Source organism: Oryctolagus cuniculus, chromosome 3, assembly GCF_964237555.1.
Source record: "Oryctolagus cuniculus chromosome 3, mOryCun1.1, whole genome shotgun sequence".
NCBI lineage: Eukaryota > Metazoa > Chordata > Mammalia > Lagomorpha > Leporidae > Oryctolagus > Oryctolagus cuniculus.
Genome location: NC_091434.1, coordinates 6,181,331 through 6,200,684, shown reverse-complemented (window position 1 = coordinate 6,200,684; position 19,354 = coordinate 6,181,331). Strand labels below are relative to the sequence as shown.

Below are 19,354 nucleotides of genomic sequence, written 5' to 3'. Positions count from 1 at the left end.
CAGCAGTCCAGGGTGAACCCTGATCTGGAGTGAGATCCCAGAAAGCCACTTCCAGGGGATGGGGATAAACCAGAAATAAAATTTTGGAAGGCCTGTCACCCTGCTTGCATCAGCTCAGCTCTCTGAAATCAGCGTGAGCCAAGAGTGCCGTGTCTCCAGGTTCCCAACAGGAGCGGGCCGATCTCCGCTGGGGCGCGAGGGAAGTGCACCTGCAGTACTTCCACAAGCCGGTTCGTGGATTCAGTGTTCTGGCCAAAACCAGATTCCCAGGGAGGCCTGACGGAGAGTTACAGCCAAGAGACAGAACAGACTGTAGAGGCAGGCCCAGGGGCCTCACACGAAGCCGTCCCTCCTTCATTCCAGGAGATAAAAGGATTCTGGCGAGAATTAGATACCATAAAGAAGATGCAAATAAGGATTCTAAAATGGAAAAGTGTAATAATCAAAATTAACCAAAGGAAAGGCAGATTAGACACAGCTGAAAATATTTAGGGACCAGAAACTAGTTCAGAAGAAAATAGCCACAGGGAGGCCTGGGGAGGAAAGAGCAGGGTGGTTGAGGAGAAGGCCGGGGCCGGGGGAACAGGAGCGCCGGCTGCCGTGTGTCCCAGGCCGGGGGAACAGGAACGAGGTCTGCTGTGTGTCCCAGGCCGGGGGAACAGGAGCGCCGTCTGCCGTGTGTCCCAGGCCGGGGGAACAGGAGCGCCGGCTGCCGTGTGTCCCAGGCCGGGGGAACAGGAGCGCCGTCTGCCGTGTGTCCCAGGCCGGGGGAACAGGAGCGCCGTCTGCCGTGTGTCCCAGGCCGGGGGAACAGGAGCGCCGTCTGCCGTGTGTCCCAGGCCGGGGAACAGGAGCGCCGTCTGCCGTGTGTCCCAGGCCGGGGGAACAGGAACGAGGTCTGCCGTGTGTCTCAGGCCGGGGGAACAGGAACGAGGCCTGCCGTGTGTCCCAGGCGGGGGGAACAGGAACGAGGTCTGCTGTGTGTCCCAGGCGGGGGAACAGGAGCGCCGTCTGCCGTGTGTCCCAGGCCGGGGGAACAGGAACGAGGTCTGCCGTGTGTCCCAGGCCGGGGAACAGGAGCGCCGTCTGCCGTGTGTCCCAGGCCGGGGGAACAGGAGCGCCGCCTGCCGTGTGTCCCAGGCCGGGGGAACAGGAACGAGGTCTGCCGTGTGTCCCAGGCGGGGGAACAGGAGCGCCGTCTGCCGTGTGTCCCAGGCCGGGGGAACAGGAACGAGGTCTGCCGTGTGTCCCAGGCCGGGGGAACAGGAACGAGGCCTGCCGTGTGTCCCAGGCCGGGGGAACAGGAGCGCCGCCTGCCGTGTGTCCCAGGCCGGGGGAACAGGAGCGCCGCCTGCCGTGTGTCCCAGGCCGGGGGAACAGGAACGAGGTCTGCCGTGTGTCCCAGGCGGGGGAACAGGAGCGCCGTCTGCCGTGTGTCCCAGGCCGGGGGAACAGGAACGAGGTCTGCCGTGTGTCCCAGGCCGGGGGAACAGGAGCGCCGCCTGCCGTGTGTCCCAGGCCGGGGGAACAGGAGCGCCGTCTGCCGTGTGTCCCAGGCAGCATGGCAGTACTTGAAAGGAGGAAGCCTGAGAGTGTCCCACGGTTAGCGGAAGGCAGCGTCCGCGGATCTCATGACCCGTGAACGCGGAGGGTGCCGCACGGAGGTGCCGTGTCGTAGAACTGCGGAAGCCCGTAGATGCTGAGACCCAGACGGTGGCCCGAGGCTGTTGACCCCCGACAGCTGCGGCTGCAGAGGAGAGATCAGTTGGAACTGTGTCAGAGAAGCTGACTGCTAACCCAGGGGTCCTTCGCACAGCAAAAAGAGCCTTCAGAAATAGTGTTGAAATAAAGATATTTTCAAATAAGCAGACCAACACTAAAGGAAACATTAAGGGTTTTTGGTTGGTTGGTTGTGGCCAAAGGAGACTGATCTCTGGGGAAAGGTAGGGGCTGCAGGAAGGAATGAAGAGCAGCATAAAGCAGGCACATGGCACAGCCCCAGGGATTACTGGTGGTTACGGTTAGTTACGTCTCTGGGCTTAAAAATGTGTGCAGCGCTGAAATACCTGAGGGCTGGCCTTGTGGTGCAGTGGGTTAAGCTGCTGCATGCAGCCCCGGTGTCCCATATGGGCACTGGTTCAAGTCCCGGCTTCTCCACTTCCAGTCCAGCTCCCTGCTAATGCTTCTGGGAAAGTAGCGGAAGATGGCCCAGGTACTTGGGCCCCTGCCACCCATGTGGGAGAATCAGGTTCCAGGCTCTTGGCTTTGGCCTGGCCTAGCCCTGACTGTTATGGCCACTTGGGGAGTGAATCAGTGGACAGAGGATAGCTCCCTCTCCTTCCCTCCCTAAACACCCCCCCCCCCCCATAACTCTTCCTTTTAAATAAGTAAAGTAAATATTCTTCAAAGTTGAAATACAGGACAGGGACAATGTCACCTAGTTGGAAAGGAGGTCAGTGGAGTTCTCACATTTCCAGAGAGCAGGAAAAGGCCCCAGTAAATGCCAGAAGGTCGCGGATACATGTAATCCGTGGTAGCCATTAGAATTGTGATAGATTATGTGATGTCTAGGCTAAAAGGTGAGGGAAATGGAATAGAAATAAATTCTAAGTCTGAAAGAAGGCAGGAGAAGAAACATTGTACAAGTGAGACCAACAGGAAGCAGAGGAAAAAAAGACTTCAGTACCTCCTGGTTAGTGATGACATTAAATGTGAGTGTACTTAAATGCTGCAGCTCACGACAGAGACTTTGAGATAGGCTATGAAAGGGAAACCTGAATAGGTCATTTAAAGGGATTTAGTTAAGACAAGTAAGGATACAGAAAGGGAAAGGGATGGGAGGTGAGCACTGGCCTGGTGGTTAGGGTGCTGGTTAGGATGCCCACGCACCCACGGGAGTGCCTACGTTTGACTACTGGTGTTGGCTGCTGACTGCAGCTGTCTGCTAATGTGGGCCCTGGGCGGCAGCATGAGGACTGAAATAGTTGGATTCTTGCCACTTACTGGGGAGGCCTGGATTGAGTTCTTGGCTCCTGGCTTTGGCCCTGCCGCTATTGTGGTCATTTAGGAAATGAACTAGTGGGTGGGCACTCTCTCTATCTCCTTCTCAAAAAAGAAAAATAAAAGAACAGACAAAAATATTATGCAAATACTAACCAAAGGAAGTTGGCATAGCTATTTTAATATGATATAGAGTACTCTTTGAAGCTAAAAATTACAGATAAAGATATGATACTGATAAATGGCTCATTCCAGATATAATAATTTAAAATTTGTGTGTACCTAATAACATTTCAAGATATGTAAAAGAAAATTAACATAATTGTGGTTTGAATAGCAAATCCTAGTGGAATATTTTAACATATCCATCTTAGTTGCTGTTACAGTAAGCAGACAAAAAATGTGTAGGGAGGCGTGGTGGTTGTGGCACAGCGGAGTCAGCTGCTGCCTTGGACTCCCACGTCCCATACCAGAGGACCTGGCCTGTGTCCCAGCTGCTTTGCTTCCCATCCAGCCTCCTCCTGATGTGCATCCAGGGTGGTAGCAGATGATGGCTCAAGTGCATGGGTCCCTGCCATCCATGTGGCAACCTGGGTGAAGTTCCTGGCGTTGGCCTGGCCCAGTCCTGGCTATTACTGGCCTTTGGGGAGTGAACTCATGGATGGAAGATCTCCCTCTCTCTCTTGCTCTGCATTTCAAATAAACAAAAATAATAATAAATAAGCATTAAAAATAAGAGCATTAAACTGGTAACTTACATTCTTTAAAAATTTATAAAAATATAGAATAATTGAACATGAATGTATACTAAACTTAATGAAGATGTTTAGAATATTGTACCTAGGCCGGCGCCGCGGCTCACTAGGCTAATCCTCTGCCTTGCAGCGCTGGCACACCGGGTTCTAGTCCCGGTCGGGGCACCGGATTCTGTCCCGGTTGCCTCCCTTCCAGGCCAGCTCTCTGCTGTGGCCCAGGAGTGCAGTGGAGGATGGCCCAAGTGCTTGGGCCCTGCACCCCATGGGAGACCAGGATAAGTACCTGGCTCCTGCCATCGGATCAGCGAGGTGCGCCGGCCACGGCGGCCATTGGAGGGTGAACCAACGGCAAAAGGAAGACCTTTCTCTCTGTCTCTCTCACTGTCCACTCTGCCTGTCAAAAAATAAAAAAATAAATAAATAAATAAAGAATATTGTACCTAATAATTGTCGAATCTATGTTCTTCTTCTTCTTCTTCTTCTTCTTTTTGACAGAGTGGACAGTGAGAGAGAGAGAGAAAGGTCTTTCTTTTGCCATTGGTTCACCCTCCAATGGCCGCCGCGGTTGGCGCATCGCGCTGATCCGAAGGCAGGAGCCAGGTGCTTCTCCTGGTCTCCCATGCGGGTGCCGGGCCCAAGGACTTAGGCCATCCTCCACTGCACTCCCTGGCCACAGCAGAGAGCTGGCCTGGAAGAGGGGCAACCGGGACAGAATCCGGTGCCCCGACCGGGACTAGAACCTGGTGTGCCAGCGCCGCAGGCGGAGGAATCTATGTTCTTTTTAAATACAACAGTACATTTGTCAAAATTCATTATATACTAGCCAGAAAGGAAGTCTCAACAACTTTAGAAGGATTAAAATTATATAGAGTATGTTCTCTGACAACTGTGAAATTAAGCCAGAAATCAATGAAAAGAAACAGTTTTTTTCCAGATTATTTACTTGAAAGGCAGAGTGACACAGAGAGAAGGACAGAGATTGCTCGTATCCACCGGTTCACTCTTCAGATGGCTGCAACAACCAGATGTGGTATGGGCTGAAGCCAGAAGCTTGGAACTCTATCCTGCTCTCCCACATGAGTAGCAGGGGTCCACGTACTTGGGCCAGCATCTCCTGTCTCCCATGTGCATTAGCAGGAAGCTGGAGTGGAAGTGCAGCAGCCAGGACTGGAATTGGTACCTGATATGGGATGCAGGTGTCACAACTGGTGGCTTAACTTGCATCTACCTCCACAGTGCTTGGCCAAAAGAAAGTCTTGTTGTAATTGGAAATTTATAAATATTTCTGAATGAGACAAAGCTAGAATATATTTTGGTTCAAAGGATGGCAATATTTTATGTATACATATATGCACACACCTGTGGAATACAGCTGAAATCATATTTAGACAGAAATTTCTAACTAATACATGTATAAGAAAAGATATGCCAAAAGTTATTGAAATAAGGTACGTTCATGAATTGCTTAAAGATGGGGGTATGTTGTGACAGATGCATTGCTAGCCAGTTTCCTTGTTGTGTGAGTGTAATAAAGTGTCCACATAGGCCTGCGCCAGGGCTCACTAGGCTAATCCTCCACCTGTGGCACCGGTACCCCGGGTTCTAGTCCTGGTTGGGGTGCCGGATTCTGTCCCAGTTGCTCCTCTTCCAGTCCAGCTCTCTGCTATGGCCCGGGAAGGCAGTGGAGGATGGCCCAAGTGCTTGGCCCTGTACCTGCATGGGAGACCAGGAGAAGCACCTGGCTCCTGGTTTCGGATCTGCGCAGCATGCCGGCTGTAGCGGCCATTTGGGGGGTGAACCAACAGAAGGAAGACATTTCTTTCTGTCTCTCTCTCTCACCGTCTAACTCTGTCAAAAAAAAAAAAAAAAGTGTCCACGTAGATTGTATAGCTTTCTGTACATGCAGGCTGTGTGGCCACATGTGGTCCAAAGTAGACAGATGGCTAGTTAGAAGAATAGCTACATATTAAACGCAGAATAAAATGAACGAAATATTTTCCTAAAAATTAAAAGAATGAGGAGGAGGAGGTACTAGACTGGAGAGGTGTGGAGAGATCGTGTGGCGGGTAAGAAATCCAGGGGCTGACAGGGTGGTGTGGTTGGAGCTAGCGAGAGCCACAGAGCCTTGCGGTGGGGGCTGGAGCCTGTGTTAGGGAGGTGGTTACTTTAAGGTTTTTGGAAGGGGCCAATCAAGTCTGAGTTGAGAAGCCGGCCCTAGCTGTGCTGTGGTTGCTCCCGTGGACGCTGGCTGCCCTGTGTGGTGAGAGCTGATGGCAGCCTGGTCCTGGGCTGCGGTGCTGGAGATGGAGAGGTGTTCTGGCGCAACAGAGCTGGGAGGAGGCTGGGAGGAGGCTGGGAGCTTTGTGGCGCGTGCTGAGCTGGATGCTGCCGCTCTTCTCCAAGCTGATGACCGGTTTGGGCGTTTTGCTGCGCCTTTGTCTGCTTTATGCTGTCTAGGACCCTGTTCTCAGCTGCCCCAGCTTACAGGTGAGTGAACCGGATGCAGCGGCAAGGCGGCTCTCCAGGTGCCATGAAGCCGCTGGTCTCGGTGTGCCCGACCTCTGTCCTGCTCAACCCGACAGTCCTGTGGCAGCAGGGGGGTCATTCTGTGAGCCCAGAAGTGGGTCAGGTCCGTCAGACGCAGGGCCCTTGGCTTTTAGGAAGTGGGCTGAGGAGGAGGACCAGTCTGAGGACCCCTGGCTGGCAGAGGTGGGGGCGCTGTAGAGATGCCGCGATGTCAGTACTGCAGAGTGCCTCAGCCCCCTCGCCAGCATGCGCCTCCTGGAGGAAGGGTGTTTTCCCACAGGGCAGGGCCGTTTGTAATTTTCTAATATCGAATATCCACATCATTTTTAGATTTCCCCAACTGAACCAAAAATGCCTTTTATGGCCTCACTTTTGGGAACCAGATACCAATCAAATTTTATGTATTTTATTTGGTTGTTGTATCATTTTAGCTTTTTCTTTCTTCCTCCAATAATTGGTAAAAACTTTTTTTTCCTTTTATTTGAGGGGCAGAGAAACAGCAAGAGTGAGCTTCATCCACTGGTTCATTCCCCAAATGCTGGCATGTCCAGCCGAAGCTTTGAAGCCAACTCAGGTCTCCATCGAGGTCTCCTGTAGAATGGGTAGAATGAGTTGCAGGAATGCAGTTACTTGAGCCATTGCCCCTCCTCCCAGGGTCTGCATTGGCAGGAAGCCAGAGTCAGCAGCTGGGGTCAGACTTGGGAGCTGTGATGTGAGAGGCAGGTGTCTTCATAGCTGGGCTGAACACATGTCCCCGTCTTTAGTTTCTAACTAAAGAAGCTGCCTTCCCAGACCTTCAACCCCTGCCTTCCGCGTGACGGTGTTTTGAGGAGACTAGGGCAACTGTCTCATAAAGTCTCTGGATTTGCCTGATGGTTTCCTTGCGGTTTCTTTTACATTGTTTTATTCTCTGTGTTTCCTGTAAACTGGAAGTGAGACGTCTCAATGACTTGATTATATTCAGGCTGACATTTCGGACAGATCTCCTGGACAGGGGTGCTCTGTACTCTGTCCTGTGTTCCTTCAGACAGGCACGTCCTGTCAGCTGGTCCCCTCTGCTCTGGTCTCATCTGGTTTGTATGAGGTCACCAGATCTTTTAATTGGAGACCTGGGTTCTCCCTTTACAATCAGGAATAATCTGTGAATTGATTCCTGAACACTGTGCAAATACCCTTTTCTCTATTTTTCCATGGTTTTCAGCATTCATACAGAATATTAGCTTGAATCAATTTAATTTAAGAAATGTAAAAGTTTTATTTGAGAATCAGAAAGTGAGAGAGGCAGGCAGGGTGTCCCATTTGCTGATTCATTCCAAAAATGCCTCCAAAGGCACAGGCTGTCCTGGGCTGGCCTGAAGCTGGGAGCGGGGGACTCACTCCAGGTCTCCTGTGGGTTGGAGCAGCCCCATTACCTGAGCCCTCACTGATACCCCTCAGGTCCGCACTGGGAGGAAGCTGGTGATGGAGATGGTGGAGATGGGTATTTTAACTGGTGTCTTAACTCCAACAGCCACCCCTTCCCCGCCCCGGCCATTCTGTCATGTGTTCCACATTTATTTACCTATTGGTATAGTTGTTTCATCATTTTAACTGAGGACGGACTTCCTTCTGCTGAATTACCGATTTTACGAGTAAGGATTCTGTATAACAGTCGTTTCCAGTGGGGGCAGATCTTTTCTGTCTCCCGGTCATTGTGGATTCATGACCACTTTCATTCCTATCATGAGGTTACCTTCACTCCCCCTTCTGGTGTTCCTCTTACCTTGTTTTCCCAGGAAGCCCCTTCACCCTTGCAGCCGGGTCTGGAGGGCTTGTCTGTCTTTGTAGTCCATCTTTTCCTCTTCCGGATGGAGCTCCAGAGCCAGGTTCCAGCGCAGAAGGGTCGGTGTGTCCACGGGAGTTGGCTGGTCCACAGTGTGACACTGCCTTCTCCCTCCTGTGCCTGGACAGGAGGCCTCGTGGCTTCCACACATCAGGCTGGTGGTCTTTACTTTCCTTTTCCTTGGGCTGGATTAGATTTTGGGTTGTACTGGCCGCTTCAAGTGGAGTTGGGGGGTGGGGGCTTTCTGTCAGGAAAGTGTCCGTCACCGCTACCTCTCATGTTGCGTCCCTGTCTTGCTGTGCTTCGGGCTGCTGTGTTAAGTCGAGTAGCGGGTCCTCACCGCTGTGCTGTGCTCTCCACCCTGTCCCGCGGTTCTGTGAGCCTCTCAGCCGTGTCTTCTCAGCCAACGATGCTTTCTGCAGAGTGTATCTTTTAGTTGGAATTTTAAAAAGGATTCATTCATTTGAAAGGCAGAGAGAGAGAGATGGAGAGCCACCTTCTGTCTGCTAGGTCACTCCCCAAGTAGTCACAACAGCCAGGGCTGGGCCAGGCCACAGCCAGGAGCCAGGAGCTGCATCAGGTCTCCAACCCAGGTGGAGTGGCAGGGCCCACGTACTAGGGTCATCCTCTGCTGTGGAAGTTGGACTGGAAGTGGAGCAGTCAGGACTCGAACCTGCGCTCCCATATGGCATGCTGGCTTTGCAGGTGGCGGCTTACCCTGCTACACCACAGCGCCTGCCTCTTTAGTTAGATTTTAATCCTGCCTGATGTGCTGACTTTTGTTTCCTTTTCTGGGCTTGTATCTTAGCTTGTCTTTTAATTTCATTCTGTTCTCATTTTGGTGCTCCCTGTCCTTTAAAAAATGTTTGATTTTAATTGATTAATAGAGGCAGTGTCATCTTGTGCTAACCACAAGAAGCACATATTTTCTGAAATGGTCTTTAGTTTCCTGTAATCACTCATTTCAGAAGGACTTTCTGGCATATTTTTCCTTCAGCCTTCCAACCTCTCTGTTTTTGGTTTAACTTATTGGTCCTTGAGTGGCGGTTGCCAGTCTTGGGGTTAGCTGCCATTAGCTGTGCTCTTGGCTGTTGGAAGGATGGTTGTAGGGTGGTCAGCCACGGGCCCGGGGCTGTGTCTCCTCTGTTCTTGCATGGGCTCTTCCTTGCCTCTCTCCCATTCCTCCTCTTCAGTGGAGACTGAGTGTCCCTGTGGGTGTTTTGAGCTCACCTGCCACCCACTTTGGGCTGGCTGTGCTCTTGTGTGTTGGAGGGTGCAGGGGGTCTGGGTCAGGGCTGTGGTGGCTAGTGCTCCTCTGCCTGCAGGATGGCCATTTGTCCTGGTGGAAAGATGGGAGAGAGCCCTCTTTCTTTGAAACTTACCACTTCAGCCATTTTAAAAGTGTATAATTAAGTGGATTTAAGCATATTAATGTGCAGCTGTCACTGCTACCTATTTCTGGAACGTAGTTATTATCTGCATGGTGATCCCTTCCCCATTACGCAGGAATTTGTTCCTCCCCTCTCCCAGGCCTGGGCAACCATCAGGCTGCTTTCCCTCGCTGTGGCTTTGCCTGTTCTGGGTATTTCATATAAATGGAGTTGTATAATGCATGACTTGTTGTGACCTGTTGTCATTCACTTAGCTCATCTACATTGTAGCATGTTTTGACTGTATTTATTCTTCTTCTTGTTACTGAGTAGTATTCCATTGTTTGTATCACATCTTGTTTTCCATTGGTCTGGACATCATTCTTCCTGGTGTTCATCTTACCCTCGTTTTCCCAGGTAAGCTCTGTTATCCTGGCTGTTTGTGGAGGCAATAACTTTTAGCTATTGTGAATACAGTTACTTTGAGCATTCATGTCCAAATTACTGTTTGAATACCTGTTTTCAATTCTGTTTTAAGGGGGTGGGTATTGGGGGCAGCAGGTTAAACCACTGCTTGCAATACTAGCGTCCCTTATCAGAGTGCTGGTTCAAGTCCAGACTGCTTGCTGTGCACCCTGCTAATGCATATTGAGAAGCAGTGGGTGATGGATCAAGTGCTTGGACCCCTGCCACTCATATAGGAGAGCAGGATGAGGTTCTGGGCTTCGGGCTGTGTCCTGGCCCAGCCATAGCTGTAGCAAGCATTTGGGGGGTGAACTAGCAGATGGAAAAACCAATCTTTCTTCTCTCTTTCTTAAGTAGATAAAAATAAATAAATGCTTGAAACGTTTTCTCTGTGTTCATTTATTTGAAAGAGAGACAGCCAGGGCTGGGTTAGGCTGAACCTAGGAGCTATGAGCTCTTTGGGATCCCCCATGTGGGTAGCAGGGACCTAACTACTTGGACCATCACCTGCTGTGTCTCTGTATGTGCTTTGGCAGGAAGCTGGAATTGGGAGTGGAGCCAGGACTCAAACTCAGGCAGTCCGATATGACATGCGGATGTCCCAAGCAGTGTTTTAACTGTAAGACCCAACTCCTGCCCTGATTCTTCTGGGTGGACTTGCTGGATAATTCTAATTCTGTGCTTGGTGTATTGAGGAACTGCCAAACTGGCTTCCACAGTGGCTCTACCACTTCACAGTCCCACCATCACTCTGCAAAGATTCCAGTTTTCCAGCTTGTAAATGCTTGTTCGTTTCTCTTTTGACAAAGCCATCCTGGAGGATGGGGAACGATGTCTCACTGTAGTTTTACTGAGTTTCTCTAAAAACTCACAGTGTTGAGCATCTTTTCCTGTGGTTGTTGCTGTCTGTATATCTGCTTTGGAGAAATGTCTATTCAACTCTTTTGTCCTTTTTAAAATTGAGTTGTCTTTGTACCTGAGTTGTAAGAGTTTTTCACATTTTCTGGATGCCAGACTCTTGCTAGGTACATAATTTACAAATATTTTCTCCATTTCTGTGGCTTATTTTTCCAGTATTTTGTTAATGTCCTTTGAAGCACAAAATTTTAATTTTCCTTTTTTAAAGATTTATTTATTTATTTGAAAAAGTTACAGGAAGGAAGAGACAGAGAGGGATTGATGTTCCATCTGCTAGTTCACTTCCCAGATGGCTGCAACAGCCAGTGCTGGGCCAGGCCAGAGCTGGGAGTTCATATAGGTCTTCCACATGGGTGCAGGGGCCCAGACATTTGAGTCGTCTTTCACTGCTTATCCCAGGCGCATTAACAGAGAGCTGGACCAGAAGTGGGGCAGCTGGGACGTGAACCAGCACCCACATGGGATGCCAGCCTTGCAGGTGATTGCTTTACCTGTTATGCCACAGTGCCAGCTTCCTAATTTATACTTCCGTTCTTCTGAGAGTTTTATTGTTTCGTTGCCTGTGTTTGATCCATTTTGAGTACTTTCAGTATGTGGTGCGAGGTCGGATTCCAAGTTCATTTTTTCATGCCTGCTCCCCGGTTGTCCCAGCTTCAGCTGTGGTCTGCCTCTCTCGAGCTGGAGAGACAGCCCCGTGGTGTTCAGAGCAGGCAAAGAGCTGCTCAGGAGAGGCCGGTGGCGTTGCCCTGGTGGATAGTCATAGAGTTCTTCTAATAATGGCCAGGGGCCGTCACGCGGTTCAGGGGTTTGAAGAACTGTCTGCATCGCAGAACTCGCGCTGCCTTAGAGCTCCTCCACATTCCTGCTTTGAGAAGATGGACTTGGTTCAGATCTTTTCATAGTGTGGTTAAACTTGGAAATAGCGCAGTCCTGTTGCATGGTCTCCGTATTTGAACTCTGATGCCAGTGGTCAAGTACTCTGAAGCTTTCTCAGAGTGAGTCTGGGAAATTGTTTGTATACTTAAAGAGGGCAAGTGAAACTCAGGATTCTCTAAGTGTATTTTTACATCTAATCTGTATTTCGTATGAACTGGGATTTTGCTGTTTACTGAAACCCCTTGGTATGTGAATAACTAAAAAAACCCCCACACACTCTTGACCCCAGTCCATTGGTGGATTTCCTGTCCTGAGGAAATAATCTTAAAAATGAAAAAAAAAAAAAAAAGACACAGAAAACACATGTTTGGATCATTAAATTAAATAAGAAAGAAATCTCAGTGTCGAAGTCCAGGTTAAAAACAAACCCAGCAAAGCACTCCTGTTTACCGAACGAGCAGTGATGATAGCCGACAGTTACTGCATGCTGGGCCCTCTATGGGCTGGTGCCAATGTGTGAAGGTAGCTGTGAGGTGACTGTGGCGCCCGGGGACCACACAGCGGGAAAGTGTCAGGGTGCTCTGACCTGCGTGCCGCCTGTGCAGCCAGCTGTCCAGGTAATTCAGGATGGCAGTAACGTGGACAGCACCTTGTGGTGTTGGGGAAGCAAAGCGGCAAACCCATGTGTATACTGAGTGCATTTCTTCTTTTTCTTTTCTTTTTTTTTTTTTTTTTTTTTGACAGGCAGAGTGGACAGTGAGAGAGACAGAGAGGAAGGTCTTCCTTTTGCCGTTGGTTCACTCTCCAATGGCCTCCGCGGCCGGCGCGCTGTGGCTGGCACACCGTGCTGATCCAATGGCAGGAGCCAGGTGCTTCTCCTGGTCTCCCATGGGGTGCAGGGCCCAAGTACTTGGGCCATACTCCACTGCACTCCTGGGCCACAGCAGAGAGCTGGCCTGGAAGAGGAGCAACTGGGACAGAATCTGGCGCCCTGACCGGGACTAGAACCCAGTGTGCAGGCGCCACAAGGCGGAGGATTAGCCTAGTGAGCCGTGGCGCCGGCCTGAGTGCATTTCATCTCTGCAAAACACCTGCAGAGATAGAGGAGGGTTCCAAAGGGATGTTGGAGTGTTTTGGGTGGGAGAATTGGATTGGTTTTACTTTTTTGTTTTGTTTTTAAAGACGTATTTTGTTGGCCGGTGTTGTGGTGTAGTGGGTTAAGGCACTGCCTGCAACTCTGGCATTCCATCAAGATGCCGGTTTGAGATCCTGCTGCTTCACTTTTTTTTTTTAGTTTGAGAGGCAGAGTTACAGAGAGTGAGAGGGAGAGACAGGTTCTTCCATCCGCTGGTTCAATCCCCAAATGACCTTAACGGCTGGAGCTGGGCCGATCTGAAGCTGGGAGCCAGGAGTTTCTTCCAGATCTCGATCTCCCACCCAGGTGCAGGGGCCCAAGCTCTTGGGCCATCCTCCACTGCTTTTCCAGGCCATAGCAGAGAGCTGGATCGGAAGAGGAGCAGCCGGGATTAGAACCAGCGCCCATATGGGATGCCGATGCTGCAGGCAGAGGATTAACCTACTGCGCCACAGCTTCGGCCCCACTGCTGCTCCACTTTTGATCCAGCTCCCTGTTACTGTGTCTGGGAAAGCAGTGGACCCCTGCACCTGTGTGTGAAACCCGGAAGAAGCTCTGGGCTCTTGGCTTCGGCCTGGCCCATTCCCCGGCTGTTGTGGCCATCTGGAGAGTGAACCAGCAGATGGAAGATTCTCTCTCTCTGTAACCCTGCCTTTCAAATATTTCAAATATTCTTCCAGGTCTCTCATAGGTGCAGGGACCCAAGCACTTGGGCCATCCTCTGCTGATTTCCCAAGTGCATTAGCAGGGAGATGGATCAGCAGGGGAGCCTCTGGGACTCCAACCGGCACCCATATGAAATGCCAGCAATGCAGGCATTGGTTTAACCCCTTATGCCACAATGCTGCTCCCTGGTTTTCCATCTACTTCCTTACATTAGAACACATCTTTTATAGCACACACAAATGTAAGATGGTACTTGTCAGGTGGAGAGAGCTGGTGTAGGCCTGGCTGTGACTGGTACTGTCTGACTGAGGACGGGGCAGGTACTCTGCTGGTTAAAGATGGAGAGGAGCCTGCCCTCTGTGCTGTCGCCTTCCAAACACGGTTGGCAAAGGTAGAACTGTTGGGTACAAGGAAAATGGAGCTCAGGGAGCCGGATAGACTAAAGGGCATGACCTGTAAGACATAGGATTACATTTAATATTATCCTAGTGACTATGTACATTACATGGGGCAATGTGGTTATGTTCCTCTTTGTTTAGACTTTTAACTCCTATGTTGAAAATAAAGCTAAATTTATCTAAGCAGAGAGTTCAAGGTCTTGATATAAATAGGATATAGTTTAGCCTGACATTCAAGCTATTTGATGTCAGCTTTTCCTCACACATGTTCATAATTATGCCAGTATCCTTAGCATTTGAATAAATGGAATAGACATAGGGCATAGAGAAATAAAACACTGAGTAAAAGCATATCTAGTTACAATCTGTTGTTATTTGGGAAAGTAGGTTATTAAATAATGTGTGTGTATACAGCCCCACTTTCCTGTTCTGTTTACATATTTGAAAAGCAGAGTGAAAGTGTTCTCACTCAGAATTTGAGTAGTAGATGTTAGCAGTGGAGTCTGCGTGTTTGCATGGAAATGAAAGCAACCTCCAGCCAAAAAACTGGCCAAGAGTTGGGCTGTTTGACACAGGGTTTGGTTTCCACATAATCTCTCTCTCTGTGTCGCAGATTTATTTATTTACTTGAAAGTCAGAGTTACACAGAGAAAGAGAGGCAGAGAGAGAGAGGTCTTCGATCCACTGGTTCACTCCCCAACCGGCTGCAATGGCTGGAGCTTTGCTTATCAGGAGCCAGGAGCTTCCTCTGGGTCTTCCATGCGGGTGCAGGGGCCCAAGCTCTTGGGCCATCCTCCACTGCTTTCTCAGGCCATAGCAGAGAGCTGGATCGGAAGAGAAGCAGCCAGGACTCGAACTGGCACCACATGGGATGCTGACACTGCAGACGTGGCTCCAACCGCTACGCCACAGTGCCGGCCTCTCCACATGATCTCAAGACGGGTGAGGGGTCAGCTGGTAGAGCAGTGCGCTGGGGAGAGGACAGTGGGTGACAGCGCTGGGCTCGGGTGCCTGTGTCAGGGCCGCTCTCAGGTGGTTTCCACCGTGCACCACCTTCTGAGTGGGATCAGTAGGCCAGGAAGCCTGCGAGGCTGCTTCTGGCTCAGGCAGCACTGGCGTCAGGCCCTGGTGTGTTTCCTTGACTTGAGAGCTGCCAAAGCACCCGTGTGCACCTCTCTGGAAGCTTTGAAACAACTTATGGAAATTTCCAGACAGACACAAATAGAGGAGTTACATTAATCACGTTAGGTTGTGTCTTTCTTGCTTCATATGTCCTCTCCTCCCCTTTGCCACCCCGCCCCCCCCCCCCCCCCCCCGTTTCTGAGTATTTTAAGCAAATCCTTATATCTTTATGGTACTTTTTACTTTGTAAAGTGCCCTCTGCAGAGTGCAGTTTCCTTAAAGGTCAAGGGTTGTATCCCTTTCATCATTGCATTCCCGTCAGTGCTCAGCACTGAAGTGTTCAATAAATATTTGTCGAAACCCAGAGTGATTTCATTCCTATTCTTGTATAGTTTTATGGAAGCCAAGGGAGTTCCTCCTCCTTCACGAGTATGGGTAGGGTGTGTGTACCGGGGGCATTGCTCCTGTTGTGGGCTGAGGCTGGGGCACCCGGTGGACTTGAAATCACCCCCAGAAAGAAGATGGTCACGGCTACAGTTGAGTCTCAACGTGTGAAGACACAAATAATGGGAAGGAAATCTTCCCTAAACATGGCTTGTCTTCATTTGATGCAGAAGCATGGAGAGAGTTTAGCTCAGACAAACTCTGGACCTCAGTTCGGTCATGCATAAAAGGACAGTGACTTTGCAGGGAAGTGCGGGTTGAGTGGGATGCAGATAGCTCTGGCCACACCATGGGTGCTCATGTGCCTGGCTGTGCCTGTCTTCTCTGCCCATCTTCCTGTAGGATGGGCGTGTTCTCTGTGCTTCCCTTAGGAGAATCGCTGTGGGTCAGATGGTGGGTGGTCCTTAGAAAGGGCTTAGACGTGGGCCTGGGGCAAGGCTCTCCTGAGTGATACTGCTGCGAGACTGTCCTGCCTGGGGGTCCTTTATAACATCCGGTGTGTTCCTGTAGGGCTCTCTGCTTCCTTGTTTTCCCTGCCCTAGAGGTGACCGTTTAACCAGCTTTATGATTTTATTCCTGTGGTTTATCCTACCATTCTTTTTTTGAGTGTTTTTATATTAGTTTATCCCTCTGTACCCTGTGGGAGATTACTTCCAGAACCCTGAGGACTGACTCTACAGTTCACTCCCCCCCGCCCAATGCCTTCCTTTTTTTCCAATATCTTTTCTTTTTTACTTAGCCGTAATATGGAGGACATTCTATCACTTATAAAAATATCTTTCCTATTCCTTTCATCATTGTATAGTACTCTGTTTTTTGGAATGTAGCATAGTTTTATTCAACTGCCTGTTGATGGACGTTAGGATTATTTTCGGGTTTTTGCTGGAATAATTTGCAGCAAATAGACTTGTCAAAACCTCATTTTGTATTTTGCCAGGATATCTTTTGGGCAAGGTTCCTGGGAGTGGGCTCACAGGATCAAAGAGTAAATGCATAAATAATCTTGCTGGATTCTGCCAAGTCCTCAGGGGCCGTAGCATCTTGCGGTGTCGTCAGTGCAGTGGAGGGCCTGTTTCTCACAGCCCTGCCAGCGGCGTGGGCTGCCTCTTGTTTCTGCTATGTGGTCAGTCTAATGGTGAAGGTAGTATTGGTGTAGTTTTTTAAAAAAAATTTTCCCCAAAGAAACCTTTTATTTAATGAGTACAAATTTCATAAATACAACTTGAGGAGTATAGTGATTCTCCCCACCATACCCGCCCTCACTCCCACCCCACCTCTTCCTCCCTCTCCCATTCCCAGTCCCATTCTCCATTCAGATTCATTTTCAATTAACTTTATACACAGAAGACCAACTCTATACTAAGTAAAGATTTTAACAATTTGTACATCACACACACACACATACACAGACTGTTTGGGAACAAGTTTTACAGTTAATTCTCATAATACACCTCATTGAGGACAGAGGTCCTTCATGGGAAGTAAGTGCACAGTGACTCCTGTTGTTAATTTAATAATTAACACTCTTATGTATGACGTCAGGAATCACCCGAGGCTCTTGACATGAGCTGCCTAGGCTATGGAAGCCTTTTGAGTCTACAGTCTCTGTCAGTATTTAGACAAGGCCGTAATCAAAGTGAAAGTTCTCTCCTCCCTTCAGAGAAAGGTACCTCCTTCTTTGATGGCCCCTTCTTTACATTGGGGTCTCAGTCACAGAAATCCTTCATGTAGGACCTTTTTTTTTTTTGTTGTTGGTGTCTTGGTTTTCCATGCCTGAAATGCTCTCGTGGACTTTTCAGGCATACCAGAATGCCTTAAGGGCTGATTCTCAGGTCAGAGGGCTATTTTTTAAAGAATTATTTTATTTATTAGAGTTACAAAGAGAGGTAGAGCCAGAGAGAGAGAGAGAGAGAGGGAGAGGGGAGAGGAGAAAAGGGAGAGGGGAGAGGAGAAAAGGGAGAGGGGAGAGGGGAGAGGGGAGAGGGAGAGGGGAGAGGGATCTTCCATTCTACTGGTTCACTCCCCAAATGACTGCAATGGCCAGAGATGATCTGAAGCCAGGAGCTTCTTCTGGGTTTCCTGTGCGGGTGCAGGGGCCAAGGACTTGAGCCATCTTCTCCTGCTTTCCCAGGCCATAGCTGAGGGCTGGATTGGAAGAGGAGTAGCCGGGACTCGAACCGGTGCCCATATGGGATGCCAGCACTGCAGGCTAAAGCTTTAACCTGCTTCACCACAGCACTGACCCCCAGAGTACAATTTAAAGTGTTTGTCATTCTATGAGTTGGCTGTGTGGACTGCTTCCCATATTGAAACATTCTCTCCTTTTTAATTCTATTATTATTACCAGCTTCTTGATCTTATTTATATGATCCCTTTAACACTTAATACTATCTATATGATCACTTTAACACTTAATAACATTTAATGTGATCACTTTAACACTTAAGATGGCATTTTTGGCTGGCGCTGCGGCTCAATAGGCTAATCCTCCGACTGCGGCGCCGGAACACCAGGTTCTAGTCCCGGTCGGGGCACCAGATTCTGTCCCGGTTGCCCCTCTTTCACGCCAGCTCTCTGCTGTGGCCCGGGAGTGCAGTGGAGGATGGTCCAGGTGCTTGGGCCCTGCACCTGGTTCCTGCCTTTGGATCAGCGCGGTGCGCTGGCCACAGCGCGCTGACCGTGGTGGCCATTGGAGGGTGAACCAACGGAAAAGGAAGACCTTTCTCCCTGTCTCTGTCTCTCTCTTTCACTGTCCACTCTGCCTGTCAAAAAAAAAAAAAAAAAAAAAAAGAAGAAGAAGCAGCATTTTTACAACCCAGCTTGGGTTCCCATGGCAAGTTTTTTTTTTTTTTTTTTTTAACTTTTATTTAATGAATATACGTTTCCAAAGTACGAATAATGGATTACTATGGCTTCCCCCCCATACCGTCCCACCCACATCCCTCCCCTTTCCCACTCCCTCTCCCCTTCCATTCACATCAAGATTCATTTTCGATTATCTTAATATACAGAAGATCAGCTTAGTATACATTAAGTAAGGATTTCAACAGTTTGCTCCCACACAGAAACATAAAGTGAAAAATAATAGATGATTTTTTTTAATGATGATGAAATCAGATCAGACCTATTGTCATGTTTAATCCCAGTGAGAGTCAAGTTGGGAGTTGATAGTTTCTTTTCTTTTCTTTTCTTTTCTTTTCTTTTCTTTTTTTTTTTTTTTTACAGAGGATCAGTTTAGTATGCATTAAGTAAAGATTTCAACAGTTTGCACCCCCATAGAAACACAAAGTGAAATATATTATTTGAGTACTCATTATAGCATTAAATCTCAATGCACAGCACATTAAGGACAGAGATCCTACATGAGGAGTAAGTGCACAGTGACTCCTGTTGTTGACTTTACCAATTGACACTCCTGTCTATGGCATCAGTAATCTCCCTATGCTCCAGTCATGAGTTTCCAAGGCTATGGAAGCCCCTTGAGTTCTCCGACTCTTATCTTGTTTAGACAAGGTCATAGTCAAAGTGGAGGTTCTCTCCTCCCTTCAGAGAAAGGTACCTCCTTCTTTGAAGACCTGTTCTTTCCACTGGGATCTCACTCACAGAGATCTTTTGCCAGAGTGTCTTGGCTTTCCATGCCTGAAATACTCTCATGGGCTTTTCAGCCAGATCAGAATGCCTTTAGGGCTGATTCTGAGGCCAGAGTGCTATTTAGGGCATCTGCCATTCTATGAGTCTGCTGAGTATCTCACTTCCCATGTTGGATCACTCTCCCCTTTATTTATTCTATCGGTTAGTGTTAGCAGGTACTAGACTTGCTTATGTGCTCCCTTTGACTCTTAGTCCTTTCATTATGA

The 19,354-nt window shown here is 49.1% G+C and overlaps 1 protein-coding gene across 5 annotated transcripts in view; it reads left to right on the top strand.

Annotated features, from left to right (window-relative positions):
- The window catches only part of DGKD (diacylglycerol kinase delta), a 120,627-nt gene that overhangs the window by 10,412 nt on the left and 90,861 nt on the right, over positions 1–19,354 (top strand). The window lies entirely within an intron of this gene.